This window comes from Oncorhynchus nerka, unplaced genomic scaffold (genome assembly GCF_034236695.1).
Source record: "Oncorhynchus nerka isolate Pitt River unplaced genomic scaffold, Oner_Uvic_2.0 unplaced_scaffold_4913, whole genome shotgun sequence".
NCBI lineage: Eukaryota > Metazoa > Chordata > Actinopteri > Salmoniformes > Salmonidae > Oncorhynchus > Oncorhynchus nerka.
In genome coordinates this window covers 1-13,140 of record NW_027036393.1, presented here as the reverse complement: position 1 = coordinate 13,140, position 13,140 = coordinate 1, and the positions used below count along the sequence as shown (strand labels likewise).

Sequence of the window (13,140 nt, the reverse complement as noted above, 5' to 3'; positions counted from 1 at the left end):
ATGAGTTAATATGAGTGGCTACCTACACCTGTATTAAATCTGATCTGGATCACATCATGTAAATAGTCAATATGAGTAACTACCTACACCTGTATTAAATCTGATCTGGATCAGATTTGTAATGAGTAATGAGTCAACAGTAGCCAACATTTATGAATGGGATATTATATCAGAGTTTACACCAATGTTTCATGATGTCATAGAGTTCACAGTCTACACTGCTGTCTCTTTGTTGTCAAAGTGATCCCTGTAACCATGACTACACCTCGGCGCCTTGGTTGTCATAATGATCAGACTGGTCGTCGCTGTCGTCTTCCTGTTCCTGTTCCGAACGCGGCGTCATGATGGGCGTGCTCTCCTGGTATAAGGCCTCGTAGCTGTCAATCACAAACGCTCCCGACTGGGCCAGCATCCACTTCAGCTCTGCAGGGGGTCAGAGGTCAGAGGTTAGAGAGAGAGAGACAGCGAGAGACAGAGAGAGTGTGTGTGTGTGTGTCTGTCTGTGTGTGTGTGTGTGTATGCGCATGTGTATTTGTGTGTGTGTGTGTGTGTGTGTGCATGTGTATTTGTGTGTGTGTGCATATGTGTATTTGTGTGTGTGCACATGTGCATTTGTGTGTGTGTCTCGCATGTGCATTTGTGTTAGTGTGCATATGTGTATTTGTGTGTGTGCGTATGTGTATTTGTGTGTGTGTGTGTGCGCGCATGTGTATTTGTGTGTGTGTGTGTATGTGTATGTGTGTGTGTGTGAGTGTATGTGTGTGTGTGTGTGTGTGTGTGTGTATGCGCATGTGTATTTGTGTGTGTGTGTGTGCATGTGTATTTGTGTGTTAGTGTGCACATGTGTATTTGTGTGTTAGTGTGCACATGTGTATTTGTGTGTGTGTGTGTGTGTTCTCACCATCTTCCAATACGTTCCTCCCTCCACAGGCCTTCTCTCCTATCAGTGAGTTGATGATACATCCTGAGTCGTAGATGAACAGGGTGGGGAGGTGGCTGACAGGGTAGTTGGGGACACACTGCCCGGCGAGGATCATCAGGAACTTGCACTCAGGAATTTAGTACCAGGTGACTGAAGTGGTGATTCAACAGGGAACACATAGGTACACTGCAGAGAGAGACATAGAGAGAGGGGGAGAGAGAGGGGGGAGAGAAGGAGGGAGAAGGAGGTAGGGAGGTGGAGAGAGAGATAGAGAGAGAGAGACAGAGAGGAGGGAGAGAGAGAGACAGAGAGAGATAGAGAGCGAGAGACAGAGAGGAGGGAGAGAGAGAGACAGAGACAGAGACAGAGAGGAGGGAGAGAGAGAGAGAGAGAGAGAGACAGAGGAGGGAGAGAGAGAGGGAAGGGGAAAGAGAAGGAGGGAGAGGAGGGAGAAGGAGGTAGGGAGGTGGAGAGAGAGAGAGATTGAAACAGAGAGAGAGGGGGAGAGAAAGAGAGAAAAGGAGAGACAGAGAGAGCAATGGGGAGAATGAGGGAGAGAGGGGTGAGAGAAAGAGAATGAGAGAGAGAGAGAGAGGAGGGAGAGAGAGAGAGAGAGGGAAGGGGAAAGAGAAGGAGGGAGAGGAGGGAGAAGGAGGTAGGGAGGTGGAGAGAGAGAGAGATTGAAACAGAGAGAGAGGGGGAGAGAAAGAGAGAAAAGGAGAGACAGAGAGAGCAATGGGGAGAATGAGGGAGAGAGGGGTGAGAGAAAGAGAATGAGAGAGAGAGAGAGAGAAAGAGAGAGAGATGGAGAGAGAGTTTACTTTAGCATCAAACTGACTCTAAATATATTTAAGATAGCGGTATGAGCTGAAGCTTTAATAGTCATCTATGACGGTATACATGACTAGCGTTGTATAAACTGATCCTAGGCCAGTTCTGTGAGTTGAATCATAATAGATGTCAATGTCTCTCCTTATACAGTAAGTGACTCCAGACCAGCTCAGGTCCAAACTAACTATCTCACCTAGGGTGATAGAGGTGGAGGACCACTCTATCTCCTTCAGGGGCGCAGGTCACCTCCCTGACATACTGGTCTCCTAGGATCTCTCTGAGCCGACCGTACTTCTCCTCTCCTGTCTGTCTCCCTCTCAGCTCCTTCACACTCAGTTTCAGGCCCTGATGATGGACACACCTGGGATATGTGTTGTCTGTCTCCTCCTCCTCTACCTTCTCTTCTTCTTCTTCTTCTTCTTCTACCTCCTCTTCTTCTTCTTCTTCTACTTCTACCTTCTCTTTATTCTCTCCCCCTTCTCCTCCCTTCTTCTACTTCTACCTTCTCTTTATTATTCTCCTTCTCTTCTTCTTCTTCTTCTACCTCTACCTTCTCTTTATTCTCTCCCTTCTCTTCTTCCTCTTCCTTCTCTTTCTTCTCTTTCTCATACCTCTCCACTCTTTCTTCTTCGTCCTCCTCTTTCACCACAACCTCTAACAAACACTCCTCTTCCTCCTCTTCCTCCACAACCTCTAACAAACACTCTTCCCTCCACATACTCCCCCCTACACATGTAACCTCGTATTCCTCCTCCTCTTCCTCTTCCTCCTCATCTTCCTCCCCTCAACCTCTGACCTCTTTTCTATTATCACACATACATACTCTTCCTCTTCCTCCTCATCTCCTTCCCTCACTCGCTCCTCTCCTGATATTCCACATCTTCTTCTCTGTCTTTAACTACCCACAGAGAAGGATCTAAGAGGGAGGAAAGATCTCGGATGAGAAAATGAACCCAACTCTATGTGGTTCATTACCACAGGTCCCAGTTCTGGCATGACAATGAGAGACAAGGGAGTTGGCATGAGAGCACAAACAGACATGCTGTCTGTCTGTCTTTGTGTGTGTGTGTGTGTGTGTGTGTGTGTGTGTGTGTGTGTGTGTGTGTGTGTGTGTGTGTGTGTGTGTGTGTGTGTGTGTGTGTGTGTGTGTCTGTGTGTTTCAGCCTACTGCGGTTGTGGCTCTTCAGGTCCCATAAGGTCAGGCTCTCAAAGCAGCTCCTATCTCTCCTGGCTTGGTTTTCATTGGCTTGCTGGGAGGTAAACAAACACGTTTACAGATAAACAAACACAGTAAACAAACAAGGAGAGTAAACAAACAAACTGACAATATGTCTTTCTTCCACATTGTAGGAGGCTAATCAGACTAGTCCTTAAGAGACGTACTGGTGTGTCAATCTAATTAGCATAAGTTAATTAGATAATTAGCATAAGTTCGTTAGATAATTAGCATAATTTTAAAAAAGTCCCTATCAAAATCTTCTGTTTAATCTCGAGACATATTTTTTGAATGGGCTGCGTCTCCATCGACCACATCCGCCGACGTCTCCCTTCCACGTCTGTGGGTGAAAGTGGCAGAGCTACGACGCGGTTTGTCAGCCCAGGAGACATCCCGAAAATCGTCTGTAGTTTCCGAATCCTTTGTGACCCCACTATGGAAAGGGGAGACTCTCACGAACAAGATGGTGATCTCCGTTTCTCTCTACGACCCCCACAAATGTCAAGGGACTCATCTGAAGGTAACCCAGTGCCAGTTGTAAAAATAAATCAAAAGGATTTATGGAAGTAGTTTTGTGCCAACAAAATAAACAAATATGTATTTCTTTCTGAGCTTTCTTATAACTTTTATAATATAGGACAGACACTTCAAAACCTTTTGTTTTTTATGATTTATTTTTTGACTCTGTGTTCTGCCATTTATAAATTGTGTTCCTCTCAATGTATTTCTATGGGCTAAAGTAGCAAAGGCCAAAAAAATAAATATTTACATTTACATTTAAGTCATTTAGCAGACGCTCTTATCCAGAGCGACTTACAAATTGGTGCGTTCACCTTAAGACATCCAGTGGAACAGCCACTTTACAATAGTGATATATATATATATATATATATATATATTGTTTTTTATAATATTTACAGGGGTCCTAAAATTCTCAATCAAGTAGCTAAATGATCCATGTTGGTTTACACATTTAGGAGCTCGTCGTATCACAGATACATGTATTGAGTTTAACTATAAACCTGAAAACATTAGGCAGCAGCCCTACAAATAATGTTTTTAAACTGTCAGAATGTAGCTATTGAGCTTTTAAAGGGGGGGGATGGTTTAGATCATAATTTAGCCTACTCAGTACTCACCTGCATTGTTCCTCAAAGATGCTCAGATCAATATGCATGGAAATATGAACATTCTGTCACATAGCAGCACAGAAACAAGTTGACATTCAAATCAAAACACAAAGACCGTGATGTCATAATGGAGTTGAGTTGGAACAGGAACCGCTTATAGAACTCATTCTGATAGGTCGTCATCAATACAACGTCACAATGCGGTGGGAGGCGTTCAATTGGCCTGCTGGGGGGGGGGGGGGGGGGGCAGGAGACCAGCTTCGCTTAAAACATTGACAACGGAGTGCCGTTTTCAAGGGTTTGATCAATAAATGTTAACTATTTAGTTGTAATGTCATCGCCTATTCTAAATGTTACCTTTATTTAACTAGTGCAAGTCAGTGATGGCCTAGGGACAGTGGGTTAACTGCTTTGTCAGGGCAGATCGACAGATTTGTACCTTTTCGGCTTGGGGATTCGATCTAGCAACCTTTCGGTTACTAGTCCAACGCTCTAAGCACTAGGCTACCTGCCCCCTCTAACCACTAGACTACCTGCCTCCTCTAACCACTAGGCTACCTGCCCCCTCTAACCACTAGGCTACCTGCCTCCTCTAACCACTAGGCTACCTGACTCCTCTAACCACTAGGATACCTGCCTCCTCTAACCACTAGGCTACCTGCCTCCTCTAACCACTAGGATACCTGCCTCCTCTAACCACTAGGATACCTGCCTCCTCTAACCACTAGGCTACCTGCCTCCTCTAACCACTAGGATACCTGCCTCCTCTAACCACTAGGCTACCTGCCTCCTCTAACCACTAGGATACCTGCCTCCTCTAACCACTAGGCTACCTGCCTCCTCTAACCACTAGGATACCTGCCTCCTCTAACCACTAGGCTACCTGCCCCCTCTAACCACTAGACTACCTGCCTCCTCTAACCACTAGGCTACCTGCCTCCTCTAACCACTAGGCTACCTGCCTCCTCTAACCACTAGGCTACCTGACTCCTCTAACCACTAGGCTACCTGCCTCCTCTAACCACTAGGCTACCTGCCTCCTCAAACCACTAGGCTACCTACCTCCTCTAACCACTAGACTACCTGCCTCCTCTAACCACTAGGCTACCTGCTTCCTCTAACCACCAGGCTACCTGCCTCCTCTAACCACTAGGCTACCTGCTTCCTCTAACCACTAGGCTACCTGCCTCCTCTAACCACTAGGCTACCTGCCTCCTCTAACCACTAAGCTACCTCCCTCCTCTAACCACTAGGCTACCTGCCTCCTCTAACCACTAGACTACCTGCCTCCTCTAACCACTAGGCTACCTGCCTCCTCTAACCACTAGGCTACCTGCCTCCTCTAACCACTAGGCTACCTGCCTCCTCTAACCACTAGGCTACCTGCCTCCTCTAACCACCAGGCTACCTGTCTCCTCTAACCACCAGGCTACCTGCCTCCTCTAACCACTAGGCTACCTGTCTCCTCTAACCACTAGACTACCTGCCTCCTCTAACCACTAGGCTACCTGTCTCCTCTAACCACCAGGCTACCTGTCTCCTCTAACCACTAGGCTACCTGCCTCCTCTAACCACCAGGCTACCTGCCTCCTCTAACCACTAGGCTACCTGCCTCCTCTAACCACTAAGCTACCTCCCTCCTCTAACCACCAGGCTACATGCCTCCTCTAGCCACTAGGCTACCTCCCTCCTCTAACCACCAGGCTACATGCCTCCTCTAACCACTAGGCTACCTGTCTCCTCTAACCACTAGGCTACCTGCCTCCTCTAACCACTAGGCTACCTGCCTCCTCTAACCACTAGGCTACCTGCCTCCTCTAACCACCAGGCTACCTGTCTCCTCTAACCACTAGGCTACCTACCTCCTCTAACCACTAGGCTACCTGTCTCCTCTAACCACTAGGCTACCTGTCTCCTCTAACCACTAGGCTACCTGTCTCCTCTAACCACTAGGCTACCTGTCTCCTCTAACCACCAGGCTACCTGCCTCCTCTAACCACTAGGCTACCTGCCTCCTCTAACCACTAGGCTACCTACCTCCTCTAACCACTAGGCTACCTGTCTCCTCTAACCACTAGGCTACCTGTCTCCTCTAACCACTAGGCTACCTGTCTCCTCTAACCACTAGACTACCTAATTAGCTAATTAAATAATTATTAATTATTACCTGACTACCTAATTAGGCTACCTCCTCCCGCTACGACTCAGGATAACATGCAGTTTAATTAGGCTACCTCCTCCCGCTACGACTCAGGATAACATGCAGTTTAATTAGGCTACCTCCTCCCGCTACGACTCAGGATAACATGCAGTTTAATTAGGCTACCTCCTCCCGCTACGACTCAGGATAACATGCAGTTTAATTAGGCTACCTCCTCCCGCTACGACTCAGGATAACATGCAGTTTAATTAGGCTACAGATGAAATAAACGATGATGAACTTCACAGGATGATGAAAGTGAAAAGGTGATGAGTTTGATGCTCCTTTCCAATAAATATTGAGGGTTTTATTCTGGTGACATAATGATCGATGCTTGTCTGCAGTTTGTCCATAATAATCTTATAATTATCTAGGTTCCCATCCAATTGGCGACACATTTTCATGCGAATATTCTAGAATCCGGATAGAGAAAATACGCGCATTTTCCCCACCGTCGCTATTTCCACCGAACTGACTCCTTGCAGATAAAAAAAGTAGTGCGTGATGACGTAAGGCATACAACAATTTTACTTTTTCACTGTCACGTTAAGTCCCGCTCTCCCTCTTTCCGGGTTGTCGCCAGTGTGGTGATTATTGCGCACACCTGTCACCATGGTTTCCGCGCACCTGCGCCTCACGAGACTCACCTGGACTGCATCTCTTCCATGATTTCCATGCCTCTACCTGTCTCTCCCTCAGGTTCATTCCCCAGTCGGCCTTGGTGGTATCTTCCTGTTCTTATGTCACAAACGTTGTTCGTGGTTTGTTTTCATGTATAATTATTATTAAATCCACACCCCGTACTTGCTTCTCGTCCCCAGCGTCTGTGTTTTACATTCGCTAAAATGTATATGCCAAATATAAAAATAAATAAAGTAAATCCGTTTCCATGGCATTTTTCAACTCTACCAACAGTTTTTGGCACAGAAAATGGTTGTGTAAAATAGCAAATGTTTCTCCTCTGGTCTTGGGTTGTGCTCTCCAACAGTGCAGATAGGATGTGTGGGTAGCCTGAATGATGAGATTATTATGGAAAATAGCAATAATATTTTCATTTGTCAAAAAGGTAGTCAAGCATCTAGTCACCATAAGATTTAAGATATTTTGGGGGATTTTTTGGGGGGAACATCAAGTGAAGTTGTTCACTATATAGGGCTCTGGTCACTAGTAGTTCACTATATAGGGAATAGGGCTCTGGTCACTAGTAGTTCACTATATAGGGAATAGGGCTCTGGTCACTAGTAGTTCACTATATAGGGCATAGGGCTCTGGTCACTAGTAGTTCACTATATAGGGAATAGGGCTCTGGTCACTAGTAGTTCACTATATAGGGAATAGGGCTCTGGTCACTAGTAGTTCACTATATAGGGAATAGGGCTCTGGTCACTAGTAGTTCACTATATAGGGAATAGGGCTCTGGTCACTAGTAGTTCACTATATTGGGAATAGGGCTCTGGTCACTAGTAGTTCACTATATAGGGAATAGGGCTCTGGTCACTAGTAGTTCACTATATAGGGAATATGGCCCCAAGTAAGCATTTAACTGTTGTTTATGAGATTCAACATATCCCCTCCCTCCCTCTGCCCTTCCCCTCCCTCCCTCCCTCCCTCCCTCCCTCCCTCCCTCCCTCCCTCCCTCCCCTCCCTCCCTCTCTCCTCTGCCCCTCCCTCCCTCCCTCTCCTCCTCTGCCCTCCCTCCCCTCCCTCCCTCTCCTCCTCTGCCCCTCCCTCCCTCCCTCTCCTCCTCTGCCCTCCCTCCCTCCCTCCCTCCTCCCTCCTCTGCCCTCCCCATCCCTCCCTCCCTCTCCTCCTCTGCCCTCCCCCCTCTCCTCCTCTGCCCTCCCCTCCCTCCCTCCCTCTCCTCCTCCTGCCCTCCCTCCCTCCCTCTCCTCCTCTGCCCCTCCCTCCCTCCCTCTCCTCCTCTGCCTCCCTCCCTCCCTCCCTCCCTCCCTCCCTCCCTCCCTCCCTCCTCCCTCTCCTCCTCTGCCCCTCCCTCCCTCTCCTCCTCTGCCCTCCCCCCTCCCTCCCCCCTCCCCTCCTCTGCCCTCCCTCCCTCCCTCTCCTCCCTCTGCCCTCCCTCCCTCTCCTCCTCTGCCCTCCCTCCTCCCTCTCCTCCTCTGCCCTCCCTCCCTCCTCCCTCTCCTCCTCTGCCCTCCCTCCCTCTCCTCCTCTGCCCTCCCTCCCTCCCTCCCTCTCCTCCTCTGCCCTCCCTCTCCTCCCTCTCCCTCCCTCCCTCCCTCCCTCTCCTCCCTCTGCCCTCCCTCCCTCCCTCCCTCCTCCTCTCTGCCCTCCCTCCCCCTCCCTCCCTCTCCTCCTCTGCCCTCCCTCCCTCCCTCCCTCCCCTCATCCCTCCCTCATCCTCCTCTGCCCCTCCCTCCCCTCCCTCTCCTCCTCTGCCCTCCCTCCCTCCCTCCCTCCCTCCCTCATCCCTCTCCCCTCCCTCCCCTCCTCTGCCCTCCTCCCTCCCATCCCCCCTCTCATCTCCCTCCCCTCCTCTGCCTTCCCTCCCCTCCCTCCCTCCTCCCTCCCCTCCCTCCCCTCCCTCCCTCCCTCCCTCCACTCCCTCTCCTCCTCTGCCCCTCCCTCCCCTCCCCTCCCTCCCTCCCCTCCCTCCCCTCCCTCCCTCCCTCCTCCTCCCTCTGCCCTCCCTCCTCCCTCCCTCCCTCCCTCCTCCTCCTCTGCCCTTCCTCAATCCTTCCCTCCCTCACCAACCCCCCTCCCTCCCTCCCCTCCTCTGCCTTTCCCCTCCCCTCCTCTGCCTTTCCCCCTCCCTCCTCCCTCACCAACCCCCTCCCTCCCTCCCTCCCTCCCTCCCTCCCTCCCCTCCTCTGCCTTTCCCCTCCCCCTCCTCCTTTCCATTTCAGTTCTAAAGAGCCTTTCCAGAAAATGACCACAAAAACCACCAGCAACAACAACAACATGAACCCAAAGCACTTAGCTGAAGCAGGTTCCGCTCTGTTTTCACAAATATGTCAAATCTAATCATCATGCACACACACACACTACACACACACACACACTACACACACGCACACGTACACACACACACACACACACTACACACACACACACACACACGCATGCACACACACACACACACACACACTACACATACTACACACACACACGTATGCACACACACACACACACTGCACACGCGCGCACACGCACACACACACACTACGCGCGCACGCACACACACACACTACACTGCGCACATAAATCAAATCATCATTTTGAGCCTCTTTCTATTTTTAGGGAGAAGTTCAGCTTTAATATTGCAGATATATATATATCCAATCCCCATATATATTTTGTAAATATATATACACTACATGACCAAAAGTATGTGGACACCTGCTCGTCGAACATCTCATTCCAAAATCATGTGAATTAATATGGAGTTCGTCCCCACTTTGCTGCTATAACAGCCTCCACTCTTCTGGGAAGGCTTTCCACTAGATGTTGGAACATTTTTGCAGGGACTTGCTTCCTTTCAGCCACAACAGCATTAGTGAGGTCAGGCACTGATGTTGGGCGGTTGGGCTTCACTTGCAGTCCGGGTTCTAATTCATCGCAAAGGTTTTCGATGGGGTTGAGGTCAGGGCTCTGCAGGCTAGTCAAGTTCTTCCACACAGGTCATGACAAACCATTTCTGTATGGACCTCGCTTTGTGCATGGAGGCATTGTCATGCTGAAACAGGAAAGGGCCTTCCCCAAACTGTTGCCACAAAGTTGGAAGCACAGAATCATCTAGAATGTCATTTTTATGCTGTAGAGTTAATATTTCCCTTCACTGGAACTAGGGGCCAGAACCATGAAACAGCCCCAGACCATTATTCCTCCTCCACCAAACTTTACAGTTGGCACTATGCATTGTGGCAGGTAGCGTTCTCCTGGTATCCGCCAAACCCAGATTTATCCGTCGGACTGCCAGATGGTGAAACGTGATTCGTCCTCCAGAGAACGCGTTTCACCACTGCTCCAGAGACCAATGGCGGCCATCTGTACACCACTCCAGTTGGCGCTTGGCATTGTGCATGGTGATCTTAGGCTTGTGTGCGCAGCTGCTCGGCCATTTCATGAAGCTCTCAACGAACAGTTCTTGTGCTGATTGTTGTTTCCAGGGGCAGTTTGGAACTCGGTAGTGAGTGTTGCAACAGAGGACAGATGATTTTTACTCTCTCGTGCTTCAGCACCTCGCGATCCGTTCTGTGAGCTCGTGTGGTCTACCACTTCGCGGCTGAGCCGTTGTTGCTCCTAGACGTTTCCACTTCACAATTACAGCACTTACAGTTGACCGGGGCAGCTCCAGCAGGGAAGACATTTTACAAAACTGACTTGTTGTAAAGGTGGCACACTATGTCGGTGCCACGTTGACAGTCACTGAGCTCTTCAGTAAGGCCATTTTACTGCGGGTGTGACAGAAATAGCCAAATTCGCTCATTTGAAGGGGTGTCCACATACCTCTGTATATATAGTGTATGAAGGGGTGTCCTGTATATGTAGTGTATGAAGGGGTGTCCTGTATATATAGTGGATGAAGGGGTGTCCTCATACTGCTGTATATATAGTGGATGAAGGGGTGTCCTGTATATATAGTGTATGAAGGGGTGTCCTGTATATATAGTGTATGAAGGGGTGTCCTGTATATATAGTGTATGAAGGGGTGTCCTGTATATATAGTGGATGAAGGGGTGTCCTGTATATATAGTGTATGAAGGGGTGTCCTCATACTGCTGTATATATAGTGGATGAAGGGGTGTCCTGTATATATAGTGTATGAAGGGGTGTCCTCATTCTGCTGTATATATAGTGGATGAAGGGGTGTCCTGTATATATAGTGTATGAAGGGGTGTCCTCATACTGCTGTATATATAGTGGATGAAGGGGTGTCCTGTATATATAGTGTATGAAGGGGTGTCCTGTATATATAGTGTATGAAGGGGTGTCCTGTATATATAGTGGATGAAGGGGTGTCCTGTATATATAGTGTATGAAGGGGTGTCCTGTATATATAGAGTATGAAGGGGTGTCCTGTATATATAGTGGATGAAGGGGTGTCCACATACTGCTGTATATATAGTGGATGAAGGGGTGTCCTGTCCTCATTCTGCTGTATATATAGTGGATGAAGGGGTGTCCTGTATATATAGTGTATGAAGAGGTGTCCACATTCTGCTGTATATATAGTGTATGAAGGGGTGTCCTGTATATATAGTGGATGAAGGGGTGTCCTGTATATATAGTGTATGAAGGGGTGTCCTGTATATATAGTGGATGAAGGGGTGTCCTGTATATATAGAGTATGAAGGGGTGTCCTCATACTGCTGTATATATAGTGTATGAAGGGGTGTCCTGTATATATAGTGGATGAAGGGGTGTCCTGTATATATAGTGTATGAAGGGGTGTCCTGTATATATAGAGTATGAAGGGGTGTCCTGTATATATAGAGTATGAAGGGGTGTCCTGTATATATAGTGTATGAAGGGGTGTCCTGTATATATAGTGTATGAAGGGGTGTCCTGTATATATAGAGTATGAAGGGGTGTCCTGTATATATAGTGGATGAAGGGGTGTCCACATACTGCTGTATATATAGTGGATGAAGGGGTGTCCTGTATATATAGAGTATGAAGGGGTGTCCTGTATATATAGTGGATGAAGGGGTGTCCTGTATATATAGTGTATGAAGGGGTGTCCTGTATATATAGTGTATGAAGGGGTGTCCTGTATATATAGTGTATGAAGGGGTGTCCTGTATATATAGTGTATGAAGGGGTGTCCTGTATATATAGTGTATGAAGGGGTGTCCTGTATATATAGTGGATGAAGGGGTGTCCTGTATATATAGTGGATGAAGGGGTGTCCTGTATATATAGTGTATGAAGGGGTGTCCTGTATATATAGAGTATGAAGGGAAGGGTGTCCTGTATATAGTGTATGAAGGGGTGTCCTGTATATAGTGTATGAAGGGTGTCCTGTATATATAGAGTATGAAGGGGTGTCCTGTATATATAGTGGATGAAGGGGTGTCCTGTATATATAGTGTATGAAGGGGTGTCCTGTATATATAGAGTATGAAGGGGTGTCCTGTATATATAGTGGATGAAGGGGTGTCCACATACTGCTGTATATATAGTGGATGAAGGGGTGTCCTGTATATATAGAGTATGAAGGGGTGTCCTGTATATATAGTGGATGAAGGGGTGTCCTGTATATATAGTGTATGAAGGGGTGTCCTGTATATATAGTGTATGAAGGGGTGTCCTGTATATATAGAGTATGAAGGGGTGTCCTGTATATATAGTGGATGAAGGGGTGTCCTGTATATATAGTGTATGAAGGGGTGTCCTGTATATATAGTGTATGAAGGGGTGTCCTGTATATATAGTGTATGAAGGGGTGTCCTGTATATATAGTGGATGAAGGGGTGTCCTGTATATATAGTGTATGAAGGGGTGTCCTGTATATATAGTGTATGAAGGGGTGTCTTGTATATATAGTGTATGAAGGGGTGTCAGGATATTAAACCTCCATGTATATCTCACTAGGTCAGGGTATTAAACCTCCTCCATGTATATCTCACTAGGTCAGGATATTAAACCTCCTCCATGTATACCTCACTAGGTCAGGATATTAAACCTCCATGTATATCTCACTAGGTCAGGATATTAAACCTCCTCCATGTATATCTCACTAGGTCAGGATATTAAACCTCCTCCATGTATATCTCACTAGGTCAGGATATTAAACCTCCTCCATGTATATCTCACTAGGTCAGGATATTAAACCTCCATGTATATCTCACTAGGTCAGGATATTAAACCTCCTCTATGT

At 47.6% G+C, this 13,140-nt stretch overlaps 1 pseudogene; it reads right to left on the bottom strand.

Annotated features, from left to right (window-relative positions):
* Nucleotides 1–259: 259 nt before the first annotated feature.
* Nucleotides 260–2,471, bottom strand: LOC135566449 (phosducin-like protein 3; annotated as a pseudogene).
* Between the last annotated feature and the right edge of the window lie 10,669 nt (nucleotides 2,472–13,140).